The 21,662-nt window shown below is 38.0% G+C and overlaps 1 protein-coding gene and 1 long non-coding RNA gene across 2 annotated transcripts in view; both read right to left on the reverse strand.

Annotated features, from left to right (window-relative positions):
• Positions 1-21,662, reverse strand: part of LOC123869064 (collagen alpha chain CG42342) — a 255,617-nt gene that overhangs the window by 154,626 nt on the left and 79,329 nt on the right. The gene's annotated exons all lie outside the window — the stretch shown is intronic.
• LOC123868639 lies at positions 77-14,655 on the reverse strand. Its single transcript, XR_006796694.1, has 3 exons — positions 14,645-14,655; positions 12,272-12,277; positions 77-139 (listed from the first exon to the last, which is right to left on the reverse strand). It is a non-coding gene; the product is annotated as an uncharacterized LOC123868639 (long non-coding RNA).

Genomic DNA, 21,662 nt, shown 5'->3' on the forward strand with positions numbered 1-21,662 from the left:
CTCTCCCGCACTTTGGCCCATATAACCGAGAGGTTGGTGGGGCCATGGGAGGTGGAAGGTATCCTTGGTTGCGCAGTACCAAAGGACGTGGTGCGCGACACCGGTGGCTGTGGTGAGTGGCCCGTTTGCGCGAGCCTAACTATCGCGTGATGGACTGATTGATACCTATGGTTATGTCGCGGTCATCTCAATTACACTCCATACATTTCAATACGAAGCAATATGCAAGTTGTGTGCAAGTGTCACTTCTCAAGTAATGCGTGTCGCTCTTGCACGTCGTGGTCCAGTAGCTTAGGCTATTTATAGAGTGCACTTTGACTTTGCTCAGATTAAAACACTGTTAAAACGAGACAGCATTATACCGCTGGCATAAATCTGTCTCGTTTTAACTGAAACTTGAGTCTAAGCAACGTCAAAGTGCGCTCTATAGATTTCAACTTAAGTACAACTTTTCTCCATCAATGTAATATCACAACAAATCAAAAGTTTCCCACCCTACCGAGATTGTTGTATAAATCACTCATCGCGTACACGGTTTGTTCTGGCGGGCGGGGTAGGTACGGGTAGCGGGTAGCGGGTAACGGATAGCGGGTATGATGCGTTGACGGGTTGATAATGATACGTGTTTACACTCCACTCGATACAGATACGCGGACGTCTTAATTCGAGAGTGTACGATGAGAGATATGCTACTGCACTTATGGCTGTGATTTATTGTAATGGGGGGTTGTAATAATATGTACGAGTACCTCCTAGCTGATCCGCCCCGGCTTTGCTCGGATCAAACTTCTGAACATTTATCTATTCTTAGTGTTCTATATTAGGTATAGATTTATTGCACTCGACTGGTTTTTAATTATATGAACGACGTCTCTTCAATCTACATTTCTGTATCTTGTGCCTCAGAAATTAAAAGTTTTTAGTCAACTAATTTATGTAAATCATTTGAAAAAACCTTAGGCATTCTATAAGAAAGAGGTAGGCTACGTATGTTTGAAACTTTGCTTAGGTACGTACCTGCTACCTACCTACCCAAAGAATAGCTTGAATTTCCTAACGACTGTAGCGATATTCAAATACATAATTCTTATGCAATGTAGACATTAATGACTCTGCCACGCCACAAATTATATCTACCTAATACCAATGTTCAGAGCACAGCTTGCAGGTATCCAATAGTGTTGTTATCTCAATCTGTAGTTAACAATAGTCGTCAGTGGAAAGCTCTCCGGGGCACAATTTCCGCGTCGCCGCCGTACGCGGCCGGTAATGATAAGCATTGATAAAGCAAATAAGCCAACGACGTGAGACTCGGTAACCGCCGAGCGAGCAAGCCATGCGCTTACGCGTGCTACGGACTGTAACTTTGTAACTTTATGAAGTGCAATTCGATTTATAACCGACGGAAACAACGTAATGATGCAGTTTATGGGATGGATGGATGTGAAAAGTTATTTATGAGACCAATATTCCAATTCCAATAAGCCTCGATAGTTAGATAAATCACTTTACAACAAAGGGTTATAATCTCTGTAATAATTAACTATCATATGTATTTGCGGCGTTTAAAAAGAGTAATTCAACGGCTCTCTGCCACTCGTTTCATGTCGTCTGTCCACCTAGTGGGAAGTCTTCCAAGTTCCAACACTGCCTTTTCCGGTGTAAGGTGTAGCATAAGAGCCACAATTTGGCCTACATGGAATAAACAAATTGAAACTTACAGCTTTACCTCCGTGTAGCTTTGGGTATATATTTTACATACACCAATCTTAGAAAACCTGATGTATAGGACAGCTGCCATAAACGGTCCATGTTAATGAAAAATGTGTCACTTTAAGCCACAGTATTTCAAGTGATTGCAAAGTCCCACCTCACCTGGCTTTCCGTACGTTTTTGTCGCTCCCTCCTAACACTTAATCCTTCGTCGCCACGGGGCGTGTCGTGGAAGGATATCTTAATACCAATGCGTTGAATCGACGGCGGACGACAATTAATAACTGCATTTACTCCGTTTCCCTTCCCCCTTCATCCGCTGCACTAATCGCTTTGCCGGATCTAATAACCTGTTTCTATCACTTATAATCTGTTTCCATCACTAATTATGTGGTGCGAGTAAATTATACACTTTTCTACGAGTGAAGTTTTTATAAAGTAATCGGCACTGCAATTACAGCTGTTTGTTGGATAACTAGTAGGAGCTGAAATAATTATAAGTTATATCGTATAACGTATTACTGCAATTTATATAATCATCATCGCGATCACCCATCGCCGGCCCACTACTGAGCACGGTACTCCTATCAGAATGAGAAGGGGTTAAGCCATAGTCTGTAATGCTGACCTAGTGTGGATTAGTAGACTTCACACACCTTTTGAAACATTGTGGAGAACTCTCAGGCACACAGGTTTCCTCACAATATTTTCCTCTAAAATGCACACAGCTCTAAAATGTTTGTTTTCATTCAATATACCTGCAGGTTTTCAAACAGCCATTAAGTCTGAAATTTCCATCTCATCGTAATACATATGGTAGGTAAGTATATAATAGGCATCTTCTAGGCAAGCGCGCTTGACCTATACCTAGGTCCTAGAGTTAACAAAAAATCGCTTTCCATGAACGGAACTTCTTTTCTAAAAGAAAATAAAAACTCGAGCTTTTATTTAATTATTTACTGGGTTCTTGAGGTTTTTCTCTTTTCGTCGTACCCGAGATTATGGAAGGACTTTACAAATTAAATCGGCTTTTTAGAGGCTGGAAACAATGCCTGCTTCATTTATAATTGAAAACATGACGGGCACCTTGTCTTTATTAGGACAAAATAAAATAAAAAATGTTTCCTTGGGGAAACAGGAAATTTCTTCTTTGTTTTATAAGCACAGAATATTGTATAGAAATACGGATTTCTGACCTATTATTTTAGCAGTTTACTTCCTTTATTATTGCTTAAGTAGGTATATTTACCATATCACAGATTTCATAGAATATGGCAGTTGTTACAGTCTTTGACTCTAGTCACATTATTTTAAAGTTTTACATATTTTTCAACTCGCAAATTTTTTATTTTTTTTTAAAGTTCAGTGGCCTGAAATCAGATAATAATATCAGCATGATGCTTTTACACTTACGAAGTTCAGAGTATAAAGGGTACTTTGGACTTTGAACTCAGAGTTCAAGTACCCATTTAAACTTTAAAATCGGTTAAGCAGTTGTTGCGTACCTACTAACATACTCGCAGCACAAAGGTTTTGGCAGCGAAATTCGCGTTACTATAGTCTGTATTTGGTTTCGTTCGTGTTAGAACTTACATATTATACTAACAACTACTATACTAACTTGATAAGTGTGTTGGCATAAATCTGTCAGTAGGGTTAGGTCATTAAACTATTATGTACTAGGTTAGGTTTGGGATTGAAGACCCAAATAAGAGATTTAACACATAAAATTTTGGCATATTAAATAAACTACATAATATAATCAAATGTCACGTTTTAACCTAAAATTAGGCTTTTATAAGGCTTCATTAAAGCTACATTTTTGTTAAAATTGTACTTTGTTGCCCACAATAATTTAGTTTCCTAAAGCAGCCGCGACAGAGACATATTGGGATAGTGAGTGGGAACTGGTCCACGGCGCGATAGCTATATTGGGAGGCTGGGACTCGGGATTGTGAGCACAAGCGCCACTTTTTTGTACAATAAGTACACTGCAAATATGGCTTTGATAAGCTACAAGCAATTATTGGAAGCTTTCTATGTTTTATGAGTCATGCAACTCCATAAATAAAATCATTTAATAACATCAGGTCTGTAAAGCTTCAGAGTAGGTATTAGCTGTTATTTTTACCATGTTATATGTTATATATGATAGTTTTATATGTTAGCTTCACACTAAAACTAAGAAAAAACTATAGTTATAAGTCAGCTGTGAACAAATACATAAAGAGAACTACTGACTCACTAACTGGCTGGCTAATCAATGCTCAGCCCGAACACTTGGGATCTAGAAAGCTAAAATTTAGCACAGAGATCCCCTTTATTAACAATTGGATACTCGAGCATCCTTTTGTCAAAAAAGAATGTAAAATGTCCTAAAACTCATTTTTTAAAGCACGATCAAAATTTGCTTTGGTCTAGTTAGTTTTAATCGACTTCTTTAAAAACCTACTAAGACATATTATCAATCTACCAGTAGAGAGAAAGAATCTTAGTAAGGATTTAAGATAGAAGGAAAGACCCTTGCATGACACTCAATGATTCTGAAAATAAACCGACAAATAAGGACAATCCGCAATATCATATTTGATAGACAGTAATCACGTTTTATCTCCGGCACAGCATCACAAAAGAGAACAGTAATGGTGAACAGAGAACACAAATAGCATAACAATTTCGTGTTATGGAGGTTCTTTTATCCGCGAATAACGTGATAAAGTGAACCGTTAACCTGATACTGTAGGCAAAAACACAAAGGCGATATTTTAGGCACGCGAGACCTTCGTAACGAACGTGGTGGTGTCAATTTAGCTAGGATTTCACGTCGCACAGAGGAAAAATCATTTTACTTGGATCATCACTGTTGAAAATCAAAGTCCTTTGTCTGCGAAAAAACAATTTTAAATGTTTCAAACAATTTTTTTTTTTGATTTTAGACATTTTAGATAAAATTAGATGTATTCGCCCATCACCGATTCACTACTGAGTACAGGTTTTTTTCAAAATGAGAAGGGTTTAGCTATAGTCTACCATGCTAAGTGCGGATTGACAGACTTCACACACCTTTGACAATATTATGGAGAACTCTCAAGCATGAAGGTTTCCTTACGATGTTTTCCTTCACCGTTTTAAGCAAATAATATTAAAATTCTTAAAACGCAAATAACTCCGAATAACATCGGACGGTCCGATGTCTTAACCGTTAGGCTTTCGTTAGGATATCACCGCTTCTTCCTTTACTTTATGAAAAGCAAACTGTTGCACGAATTCAATACAATGCACATAAAATAAAATGCATTGTGCAACTTCAAAAACGTTCTATCGTACCTACTCTAAAATCACTATAATGTACATTGTGCACATTCAATTCTATTCAACCTTTTATCCCATAGCCATTGAATCCAACATCCGCACTTCCTCTATCAAACACACCTTCCCATTAGTGCGACTTCAAAAGCTTTTATTACTTCTACGATACCATCGAGTACTCTTTGCATTTGCACCCTACAGACCATGGTTTAATACAACATTGTGACGATGGCAATCACCTCTGATTGGCTGACACTCTCTCACTATTGGCTAAAATGCACCATTTCAGCAAGGACACCATAATTTCAGCCAGTCATAACAATCAAGATTATTATCATCATTATCAATGCCCACAGCTGGACTTAGATTTCTTGTAGGACTCCCACATGCCACCTTGCGTCACCTGAATCCAGTTGCTCCGTTTGATGTCGTATTTCCGCCTAGTGGGTCTTCCACCGCTGTGCTTTCCGACGGTAGGTCGCCAAGCCACTCAACCAATGTCTATTGGTGTTTCGTATTATGCGCCTTACCCATTGCTACTTCAGCTTTGCAATCCATTGAGTTATGTTGGTTACTATGGATCTCCTCATGATCACGTACAGAAACCCCAAGCATAGCTCTCACCATCGCTTGCTGAGTGACTCTGAGGCTCATAGTTTGCTCCCTTATCTCGGATCCATAGGTCATTACTGCCAACAGTGGTCCAAGATGGGAAGCGTTTACCCAGAAGGTGCTCATTCACACCACGGTGCTACCACACCGAATTGGATTCGGGGTGAAACTCCTCCTTGAAATTTGCCTGTTTTGACTGTGTGTCGCAAGTACACACACTTACCTATAATTTCAAGAGTTGAATTGCGATTCAAGCAGTGTAATAGTAATGGCTTTCACACTAAGGGCAGAGCAACTACATCAATGTCGCCCCACACTTACTTTTTGTGAAGAATCTGTAATTGAATGGGGCATTTAAAAGCATTCCTGTTTCACCCCACGTGTTCCGGCACTCTTCTATTTTTGGCTCCACCTTGACATATGCGAGTCTCGCCGTGCCAATGTTCGCAGCACAAAGCACAAAAAGGACCAAACTGCGCTCAACCTATTTGTCTGTCGTCGGATTTGTGCAATCAATGCATGTTAATTCCCTTTTAACTAGTTAAAACATTTGACATTGGCGCATTTTTGCGTATCTTACACCAACTTCACCCCATAATTTTCAAAAATCCTTAATGACAGAATGTTTGCGTCATAATATTCCGTCATTATATTATCTGCATGCCTTTCAGCCCGATCCGAGCAGTAGTTTGAGCTGTGCGTTGATTTGATCAGTCAGATAGTCAACTTTTCCTTTTATAGGTATATTTGATAAACTAAATCATCAATCATAAAGGCCTTTGCGCTTTAAATTTAGGGACCTCAATAATATATAACATCCCTTACGTTAATATTATTGAAAGTGCCCTGCAGTGTCACTTGGAATATGTAAAGATGCATTCATCAAATCCAATCTGTTCAGGCATTTAGAGGTTATGATTGAATAAAGAAACTCACCTACTCTGAAAACATTGCACACCTTTTTTGGGAAGTTGTGTAAAAAGCTCCGCTCTAAAAGTTTCTATTCTGTTCTTAGTTGGGATAGTGGTGCAATTGCGTTAAACCTATTTTCCAGTTGTCGGATCTGCTCGCGTGTGATACGCTTGTTAATCTGCAATTACAGGAGCTCCGTCCGCCACAGCCCACATCACTTACATTAGTTATTGTTCATCGTTAACTTAAAAAGCGCGAAGCACTTGAGGCCAAGCAAAAATGTGAGAAGGATAGATTTATACAATGTAGTATATCGAGTGGTGCTAGCGTAGTGGTTCAGATGCCAGCCTTCTGTTTGGGAGATAGGGGGTTCGATCCCGGGCACGCACCTCTAACATTTTACGAATTATGAACGTTCTAAGTAATTAAATATCATTTGATTTTACGATAAAGGAAATCATCATGAGGAAACCTGCATGCCTGAGGATTAGCCATAATGTTCTCAAAGGTGTGCCAATCCGCAATAGACCAACGTGGCATACTATGGCCTAAAACACAGAATTAGGAATGGCTTAAACCCTTGTCATTCTGGAGAAAAACACGTGCTCAGTAGTGGGCCGCCGATAGGTGTTTTTCAAGTTTTATTGCTATTGAATACTAGTTTCCCTGCCAGCATCTGTGTTTTCTGCCACGTATAACTGGAACACCTCCAAGGCAAGAGTGAATAGGCATCTTGTAGGCAAACACGCTCAAACCTAGACCTCATCATTGCTTAGTTTTTCAGGCAAGCAAAAAAAGGTGCGACCGCAGTCAAGGGCTGTACTTGTAACTGAATAAATAAAGTCGTTAACTTTAAAGTTCGAAGCACTTTGAACATTTTAATATTCTTTAATATTCTCTCAGACTCTCAGCATTATGGCTACTGTGCGCAAAGTTTTATTAACACGAAAAATGCTCGCGTTTGCAACCGCACCAACACAACTAACTTTAATATTTTAAATGTGGCAACTTAGAAGTTACTTAGCTCGCCAAGTTTGTTCTAAAGCACTCGCTTTTAACTTTTACGGATTTTGTAAATAAAATGAAAAATATCGTATCATTTTTACCGACTTCGTATCACGTTTGAACCAGTTTTGCATTTCTTTTATATATTCTTTATTCCAGTTACTTTATTTCATCATAACTTCTAAACGCCTGTACAGATTCAGATGTATGAGATATCGTTAGAATCCTTACATCATCCCGAGTGACAATGACTATAAACTTTTCAGGCTGTATGTTAGTTAGTTGGCAGGGCAGTTGTGTTTTTAATTACGGTTTTTATATATAGTAAAAGTCGTTCAGTAAATCGATTCACAATCTACTGCTAATCAAACAAATGTAGCTTTTAAAGAATGTAGAAGTTGTAAAATTACGATTGTACTACACCATACTAAGGCAGATTTATAGGAACGCACATGTTACGTTAATTTCTAGGGCTTTAGATCATTATAATGATTCCATTAGACTATAATATACACATTTGGTTTTGGATTTTACAAATCCTGTTTAAACTTTCAGGAATTCCGTAAATAAAATGGGAAACGTCGACTGTTTTATGGAATTGGATTGGAGGGATCGTTTCACAGCTAGTTGATGGCGACAACGGTAGCTGTCAGCGCGCGACGGCGGGTGTCGCGGTGTCGCGTCGCGTCGGTGTCAATCTGTCGCGCTAATTTACGACACCGGCGGAGAGGACGCACGCGGGTATTTTCGGATCGCTTTACGTTTTCGATTGGTCCCATCGCGCATCCGTTACAATGTTTGTGAATAGCTAGCGGTGTCGGAGATCGATGGCTGAGGGATAAAACTGAAGCTGTGAAAACAAACTCTTTTACCCGACTACGGCAAAACCAAAAGGAAGGATGATTTTGGCAGTCTATGTTTGTATTTATGTACGTTCCAACGTAGCATCTAAACTACTGAGCCGATTTTGATGAATGAGATAACATTTCTATTAATCGATTTATTATTATACTCCGCGTGACTCCGCATGTAAATTATTTTTGATCTTTATGTTGTGTGTTATTTCTTTGTTCGCAGGGAGCGCTGCCGTGTGAACTCCCAAGTCCTACAAGAGACCTGTGTCCAGCTGTGTAAACATAGGATGACGATAATGATGATGATAAGCCCAATATTATAAAGGACGAGTGGGAAACACTGAAAATTTTCAATATAAATACAAGTTTTGGTAGGTATGAAAAATAATAAAACGCGATGCGTCATTCAAAGTGAATGCTATCTGTATTGTATCCTCTGTGAGAACACGCACCTGGCCTCACCCGTAACAAACTGCATGCATTCTTAAAATACACGCCACCTCGCTTTCAGACATATTCCTATCGCACTCCGGATTTATCCAAACATCGTGTAAAATGTGCCCCGTATCAAAAAGAATTCTGGAATTGTAACAGGATGTCAGCCGCGATAGCCTAGTGGTTAAAACATCCGCCTCATTTTCGGGAGTTCGGGGTTCGATCCCGGACACTTAGCACTAATTTTTCGAGTCACTGGCTTGAACGGTGACGCAAAACATTGTGAGGAAACCTGCATGCCTGGGTGTTCTCCATAATGTTCTCAAAGTGAGTGAAGGGCACGCACCTCAAACCCCGATTAGGTCGACGAATCGGGTAAAATGGGATCAAAAAAATGCAACAATAGGCATTTTCTTTTCAGACGATGGACCACAGATTTGATGAGTTCAGTCTATGAAATGGCGTATTTTAGAAGCAGCAAATCACCCCCAGTATCCTCAGTCATGTTAGCGAACGAACGCATTCCGAGGGATCCTCCGTCGAGATTAGGCCGGAGAGGCTGTGATCGTTATTTTGAATCGCGCCACTCGATTGTGCAATAACATTTCCACTCGGATTGTAAAAATTATTTCTCCAATAAATATTTTTTACGAGTCCCGTAAAAGATATATTGCCATTTATCCGGGAACAATAATGGTCAGTACCGAGGCACACCGAGGATCGTTTAATCTTTTCTTACGCGCGCCATTCTCATTTTTTATAACTTCAATATTGAGTTTTATGATCGTTTTGCTCGTACCTACTGTCTCAATGATCATTTTTATTCCTCTAGAATTTCCCAAGTAAGGTTTGTCCTCAAAAGCTTTATAAGGTACCGCAAAGATATTAAAAAAGTTTAATAATGTTAGCAATCAAAGCAATGTTCAGCTATTTAATGTTATAAGTTGAAGAAGTCGTTTTGAGATTTATGGGCATACAAGATAAAACTGGGGCGAAACTAATTTGGTCAAGATAAACTGCTGTTTGTTCCACGCCAAATACAATTCTCAATCCCTTTTCCCTTGTTATCTATACCAGCCACCGGTCATAACGAAAGCTTCGATGAGAATAAAATGAACTTGGCAGAATATCTTTCTAGCAAAGCAAAAGTTGGAAGTTATTGAGTTTTAACGTCGCGTTTAAACAAAAACTCGTCACAATGAAAATTGTCTCGAACAAAAAGCTGCTATAGTTAGTCATAAAAATTGCTCCCCATCATCAACAACCCATCGCCGCTCACTACTGAGTATGTTCCTATCAGAAGGACAAAGGTTTGGCCGTAGTCCACCACGCGGACAAAGTGCAGACTGGCAGGATTCAAACACCTTAGAGAACATTACGGAGAACTCTTAGGCGTGCAGGTTTCCTCATGATTTCCCTTCACTGTTAAAGCACGCCGGTGCCACTATTGGATATTTATCAGTTGATGATGCTGATGAAACTTAAACATTACATTGATTCAATGATAGATTCGTTGATACTTTATATATAGTTCCATACCAATGAACTTCTAGTTCACTACACGCCTCCAACAGAATCACGTGGAAGCAGACAAGTGAGCACAACGCGGTGTCGGGTGACGCGGCGGGCAACAACACAGACACAATGGAGTCGAGTAGCTTCACCGTCCAACTTAGATTCCCAGGATTCGTTCTTACTTGGATTTAACGCGTAAATATATTTTAATCATGATCAACCCATTGCCGGGCCACTTCTCAGAGGGAGAAGAGTTAAAGGCTATAGTCTGCCACGCTGGCCCAATGCGGATTGGCAGACTTCACACACCTTTGAGTACATTGAGAACTCTCAAGCATGCAGGTTTCCTCACGATATTTTCCTTCACCGTTAAAGCAAGTGATATTTAATTGCTTAAAACATACTTCTGAAAAGTTAGAGGTGCGTTCCCGGGATTTTTATTGTTTAGATACAAGTTAGGCATTGACTGCAATCTCACCTGGTGGTAAGTGATGAAACCTAATTTTTGTATACATTTTGGTATTCAGTTTGGAATTGAACTCTCTTTTGTAATAAAATAAGAAACAGATACAAAATCTCTGTTCTTACTTTTTTTTGCTTTAAATATGGTGTCTCTATGCAGGAATGCCGCCACTCGACACCTGTGTATCATTTTTATCCTCATCCACATTGTATTTGTGACCTTAATACCAACCCGTACGTTCAGCTTTGCATGAGCAACCATGCGTACCAAGTTTCGGTTTCAATGCAGGATTAACAACGAAGGCTCTATCCGTCGTGTCTGTCCGTAGCCACGATAAGTTTAAGGCTCTGAATGTAGTTTAGGCTGCCTGCTAATGCTTGAACGAAAGTCGCTTAGAGCTACTATGTATATCAAGACGAACTGTCACGTCACACTATTTTTTGTAGTAAGACAGTAAATCTGATATGCAAAATTCTGCAACCTTTGGAAGCTTTTATTTATTTTCAAAACTGTACATACCATAACTTTAATGTCTCAGCATGTGTTATTTGGGGTTTTTGTCCAAATTTTTCATGAAATAGAATCATTGAAACAAAACACGATTGAAAAGTTTCCTCGATAAACAAAATATCCTAAAACTGCTGCAACTATTTAATTTTTTAGTTTTAATCGGAAATGATAATTAATTTTTTTGCTGTTTTTTTTGTATTATGAATATGGATAGTCACAATTCAAAAAAAAATGTATTTATAGTATTAATTCATACCTCTTAATAAACGGAAAGGCTACTACAATAAGCTGTCCTAGTTGCTTGAGTAACTTAGTTGCTCAGCTTAATTTTTAATGTGTAGCGAGCCTTATTTCGTAGTTTAATATTATTTGTTATGACATGTTTGTGCGTATTATTTAGGGAACACTGTTGACTCGTTCCCTATTGTTATGTATTGACACATAAGGTGTGAGGAATTCGAAACCACCATAAAAGGAAAGAAAGAAAAGGTGTTAGAACTTCTGGTCATAATAGGTTCTTTTATTACAAACGGGAGCTTATAATGGCTATAAAAAATCTTTTGTCGTTGGAAAGGCACGTTGCTTTATTTGCGGCAAACAGTAGTGGAATGTGTATTTATCTCTAAGCAGGAAAATCAGGTTCTCACACTGCTTCAAAAAAATCTTTATCTACGCGACAAAAGTCAGAGCAAAAAGTTAGTAGGTGCTGAATACAAGAATAAAGTGATTGATTGATTTATATGTATCAATTAGCACACAGTTTAAACTAGTAGTACTAGTATGCAGATCTTAGTAAGAAAGAATTTTCAGAAATTGAACCCGCGTGAAGCCGGGGTGGGTCAGCTAGTTAAAAATAAAATACTTAGCTATCGAAGCGATTTCTATCGCTATAGAATTACGATATTTTCCAATGAAATAGTAGAGATTTTCACAAAAGTTGAACAAAATACTTCTGTAAATTCTGTAGAAAAAGCTTTGAAAGAGCGCGATATCAAAAGCGATCGACGAGTGAAACATTTAATTTCCTCTCCCTGTATATAAGCTCTGTATACACATACAAAGTTTGTGACATGTCATTCCGTGCTTCGACGCCGGAACTGCGATAACACTTGTCGAAACCTTGCAGGACTTATTCACGACTCTTTTCACAAAAAACTCTGCGAAATACAAGTTGTTGCTAGCGACAGTCAGTATTGTACTGGAAGGTATATTTAAGTTGGGGGTATTTTATTGCTTCAAGCCAAAACATCCATATTCATCATGCCTTTTTAAAAGATAGTATTCTTATCAGTATTTCATCAATATACAAAAGCTTGGTATCAACTTGTATTAAATCATTATTGTCATCGTCATTATCAAACGATAGGTGTCCACTGCTGGACATAGATCTCGTAGGAACTTCCACACGCCACGGTCTTGAGTCGCCTGAATCCAGTGGCTCGCTGCGACTCACTGATGTCGGTCCACCTAGTTACAACCATCCAACACTGTGCTTTCCACTACAAAGTGAACTAAGTCATTGTTATTTTAATCAAAATGGATAATTTTCGTCTTTCAAACACCAACGAAGTTAGAATTTCTCCTTTATCAATGAAAATTTCTGTATGATAAACTTGTTCTCTTGGTTTACAGTCAATATCAATTACGTTCACCTCAACATCTTCCTGCTTAGCTATACGTTAGTATATTTATGCCTTCATCAATTACACTCAATCATTTATACCTCATTCCAATGAGATCACCCAACGCTGCTAAAGGCCGCCTACCCTGCCTAGTACCTACATCAGCAGTCAAATCCAATGTAATTCTATTACGCACTTTGATTTTTGAGCGTCTGTTAACTAAACAACGATTCATTTACCGAGGGCCAGGGGGATGATATTTTAACGCTCCCATGACATATTAATCCTCGTTAAGTCCGATTAATTATTCACTTTCGGAGTACCCTTTCCAGGTATACTCCTTTGGGACTACACGGCTTTAAGTCTGTAAGCGTTTCAGAAACTTCAAATGTTTCATTCGGAAGTTTCTCCTCATGGGGAGTTCTGCGTTTCATTGCCAAATTAGAACCATCCTTTAAAATATTTACTTTTATTATGGCTACGGATTACGTGGCTCATATAAAATTAATGGTGTTTTGATGTAAAGCGCAGAATCACAAGTACGTATTCTTTTTTCCTTTTTGAACTAATAAAAATTATTTTTTAATCGTTATTATATTTTAATATTTTTCAGATTTAATATTAAAATTATAGCAGTTTTTATTAAACTCACCTCAAATTGTTTCCAATAGTCTATACTTACCTTACTTACAGTCTACCCGATCAGACCAGAATCAATTTGGAAATTATGAATTACAAAACAGACCCTGCGGTGGAATAATACGGGATCTCCCATTCATAATAGCACAGGAATCATTACTGCGACAGAGAGAACGTAAGTAGGTACTTGCTAACATTTGCCGAACTCTCAAACTAAAACTAGAGCACCTGATTAAACATATTGAAATCAAAGATAAAGCTTCGACCCGGCAACTGTATGCAAATCACGTTCTGTCGGCAACTCAAACACAACCAGCTGATTCGGATCATGTCGACTGGAAAATAATTAAAGTCTTCTAAATATAATCTTCTTCTAAATATAGAAAAGGAATAGCTGACTAACTGACTGATCTATCAACGCATTGCTCAAACTACTAAACGAATCGGGCTGATATTTGGCATGCAGATAGCTATGATGACATAGACATCCTAAAAGAAAGGATTTTTGAAAATTCAGCCTCTAAGGGGGTGAAATAGCTTGTAAGGGTTTCGGTCGGGCAACTGTATACCAATCACGTTCTGTCGGCAACTCAAACACACCCAGCTGATTCGGTTCATGTCGATTGGAAAATGAAAGTTAAATGAGTCATCTATAGTTAAGCAGAGAATGTACGCGACGTTCAATCATGGTAATGGAACGGGGCTGAATAATGGAATCATCCGCGCCATGGAACATGGGACTGCGGTCATGTGTGATCTATGCCGTCCGGTGGTCTATGGTGCCGTATTTTATAATACGTGAAATTGGTCGTTTTCCAATCGGAAACTCACAAAATAATAATTATTATAATCAATGCTTTATAACCCAGGAATTTGAAGTCGGAAATATGGTTATTTGTCAATACGAAACATTTTTATGGGATTGTGAAATTATGTATTAACTTACTCTAGGGCACGTAGTTCAAAAAAACCGATAGACCTTGGGGTCCCAAGGTGCTAGAATGGCGACCTCGTACCGGAAAGCGCAGCGTTAGAACATCCCCCACAAGATGGACACGCAAAATCAAACGTGTCACAGGGAGTTGCTGGATTCAGACAATGAAGGCCGTGGCGTGTGGATGTCCCTACAAGATACCTATGCCAGCAGTGAACGTCTATTGGGTGATAATGACGAAGGTGCACAAAGAGCTATAGAATATAATCATATACCTACAAACGAAAAAGAAATAGTTACCATTCTCAACACTATACTCGTAATTATCATGCGATATGGAAAATATTATGGACAGTAGTAATAAAAAGACAGTGGAGTCCCGATAACAACCTTCTGTTAATTATACGGCCACAACTAACAATCTTGTAGAAAGTAGATAACATCTTAACGACTTCTTTAAGGCTCCGAAAGGCTAAGGATAACCCAATAAGACGAGCAGCTGCATGCCAAGACATTCATCACGCGATGCGCGCAGCACAGTTAACTGAGTTACAGAACAACGCTGCAGCCATTAGCTATATTAGTGGTCCAGTTTCAGTTCGCAACTGGCTTGTATGCGCCGCTATTGGATTAGCTGGTTATTGGGAACCCTTTAAAGTGGAAATTATGTTATTGTTGCAAAGCTAACGAGCGAAGTTTTAATTTCGAGTCCAATTGTGTACTTAATTATTTGCACGCTTCCTGATAATAAATGTATAATTGTGTATTTAATTATCTTTTGCACGTTTCCTGATAAAAGATGTATATGGAAAAGATATATAGAGCCATGATAGCCTGAGTCAAACTCTTCTCATTCTGAGAGGAGCCCCGTGCTCAGTAGGGAGCCGGCGATGGGTTGATCGTGATGATGACGATGATATGAAGAAGATGTACCTAATTCAAAGTAACAGCCTTTTAGTATTTTGCATTAAGTAGTATTTTTAATATTTAAACATTTCAGTATTTTGCATTTTCCAATGATATTGAAAGTACAAAAAGCTTCTACTTTTTAATTTCTCAAAAAACATTCACCAAAAGGATTCAACAGAATAGTTATCTATACTAATAAATAAAATTGGAGTGTCTGTCTGTAATTTCGAAATAACTACCTCATATTAAGCTCATATGGTTATTTGAACGATACCATAACTGAATCACACGTTTTTTAAAAATTTTGTCTGTCTGTCTGTCTGTCTGTCTGTCTGTCTGTCTGTTTGAAAAGGCTAATCTTTGGAACGGCTGAACCGATTTTGACGGGACTTTCACAGGCAAGTAGAGGATTGACCAGGGCGTAACATAGGCTACTTTTTTAACCGACTTTCAAAAAGGGAGTTGTGTTTTTCTACCTATGTACACAGAAATCTCCGAGATTTCTGATCCGATTTGCGTCATTTCTTTTTTGATCGATAGAGGAACTTTGCGACATTGTTTCATAAAAAATTTGGAGTCCAACTCCTCAATCCTGATGCTGCAGGGGATCTGACCAATCCGCGCGGGCGAAGCTGCGGGCATCAGCTAGTAAACAAGTAAATCGTTTCATGCAATATGTCATTGGAGTCAAAGGATATAATTCTTGGCGCGTATCTCTGTCTTAAAACAAAAAACTTTAATTCACAATTTATGCCGTGTCTTAGCCTGTAGCTGAGCCCGGAAACCTGCCAACTTGGCAGCGCCTCCCGGCATACTCATTGTTGAGACTAGCTTGTCTTTGTCTATTTAAGATCTTTTGACAAAAATAAAGGACTCATATTTTTTGTTTAAATTGTCGAAATTCGATAATCATGTATTGTCCTATGTACATGTGTTAGCCTTCTAAATTGTCTCTGGTCTGGTGGGAGGCAAGAAAGAAAAGAAAATATTGACACGGATCAGAATTAAACCTTGGTCCTTTCCAAGACAGTGTCCTTGCGAGATCAGATGCTATCAATAATATCACAGACAAGTATCCATCCCAGGCGTTTTATAATTACATTCCTCAGCATCCCAACATGTAGATCTACGTAGGCACAAGTTCTGCGCCATCTATTTCGGTCCTTCCCACAAATTTGTGTGTGACCTGGCTTAACCCTTCCGAAGCCGCATCGAAAACACTAAATACGCAAACTAACCCATTATAAATTCAATTAAGGGCGTAAGACGCAGACAATTTGAGACGGAGCGGGGTGGAGAGGTGGAAGGGGAGGGAAGAGGGGGAGGGGATAAACATATTGCGGGCCACTTGGGTCTGAGTCAAGTAAGAACCCCTCGGCCCTTTATAGCGAGAACAATGTCGTCGCGAGCTGTGGACTCAAGCCAAGAATGAGGTTAAAACTGTTGTGTTATACTCTTACCGTTCGCCAAGAGACGGGTGCCATTCTCTGAAAGGTCATTCTATCATGGGTCGAGCATTTGATACATTTTTTGTGAATGATGAATTATTTTGTACTACTTTTAATACATGAAAATGATTAATACATGAGTGTAGTTTGGCTATTTTAAGTCAGGTAAGATGGGTCCATAACCTGTGGAAATATATAAAATATCCCGAAAAACTATATACAAACGAGTTTGAACGGTGTACCACAAAAGTACGGAGGACTCTTGATATAACATAAGCCGCGACGAATGGCGAGAGAGGCACTGTAGGCGGCAACAAGGTTGCCAACCGATTTTTCTGACGGGTTGAGTAAGCTCAATTGCCTGCCTACAATTAGAGATCGTAGAAGCGATCGCTTTATCGAGTGACTGTTTCCAAATTAGGAATCTGTTTTTCTTTTGTTTTTGTACGGGATTATGATGGTAATCTATTACGGTCGAACTTTATTAGAAGCTAATATAAGCTGAATTACCACCATTTTAGTCAATTTCATAAACTTCATATTAAAATCATTGTTATGAATCCCATAGTAATTATTTTGTTACTTAACCCTAAAATTTAGTAAGTGGTAAGTCTTCGAAAAATATGCCTAAGGTTGTATTTTTTTTCCTAAGCTACACATCTCTAGCTTTGTTTAGTTAATCAACAAGTAGCTATATGTATATTCAATGAAATGCTCGCACAAAATTTTCAACGTAAAGCGAGGTTTCCGCAACAAAATACAGAACGTACAATATTATCCTCCGGCGAAGTTACCAACTTATACGGCGTATAAAAGAAATATCCTTTTATAGGTGTATTCCTGTATTTTCCCGGAGGAGAGTAAAGTAATAGCGAAGTGTAACAATACTGGCCGTTCGTGTAATTCCGAAGTTTCTCCATTCTATTCAGTTATTACATTCGTAATTTTCTTTACGAGAGTTACGCGTGCTGTCGATTTGGAACGAGTTTTTGTTATTTCTACAAATATTTCTGAGATGAAAATGGTACAAAGTTTTTTAAAGCTTGATACAGTATTATTTCGCAAATGTTAACCTCGCTATTTCTGTTGTTTTACAAAGTATCTAATGGGTAATAATCCCTATTTTACTATTATTATGAACTCTTGCTATTATTATATTTTATAAAACTAACCCAACCCAATAGCCTCGTATATTTTTATGAGGCTCGGCTGTTGCGTTGTTCGTATAATTTCTTACTCTCTATATCTAACAGAAAAAAAGAAAAAACATGATTATATTAATATCACTTGAATGTTAATCAGGTAGGTATATTTGTCCTTGTCTGTGTATTAAAAAACAATCAAATATAAAGTAGGCAGGTTAAATTTTCATCATCATTATTTCAACAGGACGGTGTTAACCCTTAAGTTATCACCGTTACTTAGAATTCTGCTAAACCACAATTTTTTTTGCAGATAATATCAATAAAATTAAAATCCCTTCAAAGTTTATATTATGACGCATTTCTTTCTTCTCTCCGTCTAAAGTAGATGATTTCTCATCTACCTTAAATGCAGACAAAGAAAAGGAATGACTCTTCACGCTATAATTTTCATGAGGTCCGATCCAATTTAAAGTCCGCTTTTTAGCGCAAGTTGGAGAAAAGGTCGCTTTGTAATTTGCTCGGATTGAGGGACGTTGTAACGATGGACCTTTTGATCAGCAGGTAGGTAGACCTACATGTCCTTTGTGAGAGATTACTTATGAAAGATTATATTTTGCTATAGGTACCCATTTTACGTATTTTAGGTAGGTACGAATGACGCCAGTGGAGTTAATAATTCATTGAAATACGTAGAATCAGAGTAGCATACAAAAGCATAACAATATTACCAGATAAAATGTAGTGATACAAAAACGTATTATGAACATTTTATGCAAATATTTCAAGAGAATGGAGTAATTACAGTTTCACAAAATAATTGAATTTTAATTTAAAAAGTGTCACTTCCGAGTTTCTTGCCGGTTCTTCTCGGTAGGAGCAGCATTTTGTTTCAAACTAAAACTAAGAAGAATCCGCAACTGTTTCGATACATTACCCCTCCTCTTGAGAATAACTCCTCTGTAACTGTATTGCAACTTCATGAAATAATCGTTAAATATCCTCATCAACATGTTCGGTTTAGAAATTGAATAACACTAAGCCCGTATTCAATAAGGGAATTTAATATGCAGCTTTGCTATTACTTCCTAAAGTTTGTTTGCTTGGAAATAATTTCACAAGTTACGCAGATATGCGCCCTCAGACAAACTGACGTGATTGCGAAACATTATGCAAATGTGGTACACCGTGTGAACATTCTTTGACGGTACCACCTCCCACGTCTGCTGGTGGTTAGAATATTCGCTATTAGGTAACTGTATTTGTTACACTGTGTTCAAAATATTTTAATAAACGTTGCAGTCGGCTTTTCACTTTTCATTTAAATGTTAAAAGTTTTTATTTCATAACTTAATGAATTTGATTTCATAATATCACTAGCGAACCGCCCCGGCTTCGCGCGGGTACAATGTAAATTATGTAGATTTGATGTATTTCAAAAGAATAAGATAGCATTTTCGATTGGCTTGATTTCTTCCGACATCGTGAACAGTTATCGTCATATTTCAACAAATTAACACAAAACAATACGAAAGTATACATAAAAACCTTCCTCTTGAATTACTATCTATATCTGAGGTACAGAACAAGGTAGGAGGTAAAACAGAGTCGCTTCCTACCAGGAAGCGACTCTTTAACTATGTATAGAAAAGTATCATGAAGTAAGGAAGGAACGTAACTCATCCACCAAAAAAACCGTGTTTGAATTAAAAATATAATAAAAATGTTGCTTATAAAATTGTCACCCATTTAAACAGGAATGCATTAAGAGATAAGAGGATAAGTAACGCCGAGCAAAACGATAATCTTACTAGCTCAACGCCGCGACTCGCCTCGCAGCTGATTATACACAGGAATGGCGGAAATATGGCGCAGCTGCTTCATTTAATGTGTGTTTTATTATCTTTGGTGTAGTATTCTCTGCCTTACTTATATTTCTTACTAGCTGATGCCCGCGAGTTCACTCGGGTTTAATATCTGAAAATCCTTCCTCAAAGTCAAATATAATTTATTCAACCTAGGTACTTAATGTACAACTTTTTGACTGTTAATAACTGTTGGATTTAAATTAACTTAAACTTAAAACTAAAGCTATGAAGGTCCCAAACGCGCCCTGGTTTGTGAAATAAGCCCACATTGATACAATAAAAGTATCTTTTTAAATAATTTGTCTTAGTAAAAAGTAACTTGAAATAAAAATATTTTAAAGGAAAAGTAAAACTGCTTGGTAAGCTACATTAACATTTTATTTTAGACTTTTTGTACTACAACTTTAAATTACTTTACGTAATTTGTTTTGTCAGCATAATTGTCTGCGCTATTTTTGCTCTACCCAGTCCTTAAGAGCCCCGTTCACGGCCAGCGACAACTCGTTGGTAGGTATAGTGCCGTTTCCACAGATGAAGGAAATAACCGAAATAACGTTATCTGTGCGTGTCATCCTTTCCCTCTCACCGTACCTCACCCCGAGAGAGGTTGGGTGAATGAATTTGGCTTGATATACAATATTTCTTAGTTAAAAACGGCAAAGGAAGAGTTCAAATCGACGACGACGTTTGGAATCACGCCTATTTTTCCCAAAAGAAAACATTTTATTATACAAACTAATTAAAGACATTTGAAATTACTATAAAGTGTGACACGACTTTGTTAATTTCAATTTTCTAGTTTCTTATATACTAAGTTGCCTCAAAATTGGCCGTACAACTGAGATTTTTCAAGGGTCGTAACTTTCAAAATAGATGTAATTTGACTAAATTTATTATTTTAGGGCATAGATAATGGAGAGATAAATCGATATGTGGCTTAGTTATAGATACACATAATGAAAAAATAGGCGTAATACGTTGATATACATGTAGGTTGCTTACGTGTTGAATTAGAACAAAAGGGGATGCAAAATTATGTAGGTTAGATTAAGAAATATTGTTTAAACAATAGCATGTAAGAGTTCGTTATTATTACTGGTAGCCCATAAGAAGTCGATCATAAGCCTGCACCTAATAAAGACGTACACTACAAAGCCATCGCCTCCAACCAACAAGTTTAATATTTCAACGTTTGTATGGAGAGGTGCGTAAGAGGGACCACCTTAAGCGGGCAAATAAAGAAAATGTCGTTGTAAAAGGAGGCGAGACAAAAAGTGCAAGCTGGCGGGTTTAAAGGCTTAAACTGAATTACAGAGCGCGTTAACATGTCGCGCTAAGCCGACGCTAAATTACAGGCATTCCCGCAGCTCCGGGTAGCGTCGCGCGTCGCGGGCGATTTGCTAGCGAGCTATTTTTCTTGTGAATTAGCGCACTTTCAACATTAGTAGTGTAGGGTGACCACGAACAGCTTCCAGATAGGGCATAGATAGTGTAGAATTATTTTAAAAACAGAGATGATTCAAGCAACACATTTTTATGCGTTTTATGTCAGCTACAGGAATCAATCGCATCTGGTAATCGAAGAAATGCTAATATCGTTACGTAAGCTCTACAATGTCAAACACAAATTTACTGCAAGGGTTGAAATAAATTGAACTAGCAGATTAGAGGATTAGTGGTTACAGAAAATTAGAACAGAATTGCAGTGGTATATGGTTCAAAATAAAATGGTCCAACTCATTAACGTTATTTACATGCAAATTGCTAGAGCA

Source organism: Maniola jurtina, chromosome 10 (genome assembly GCF_905333055.1).
Source record: "Maniola jurtina chromosome 10, ilManJurt1.1, whole genome shotgun sequence".
In the NCBI taxonomy this organism is placed as follows: domain Eukaryota; kingdom Metazoa; phylum Arthropoda; class Insecta; order Lepidoptera; family Nymphalidae; genus Maniola; species Maniola jurtina.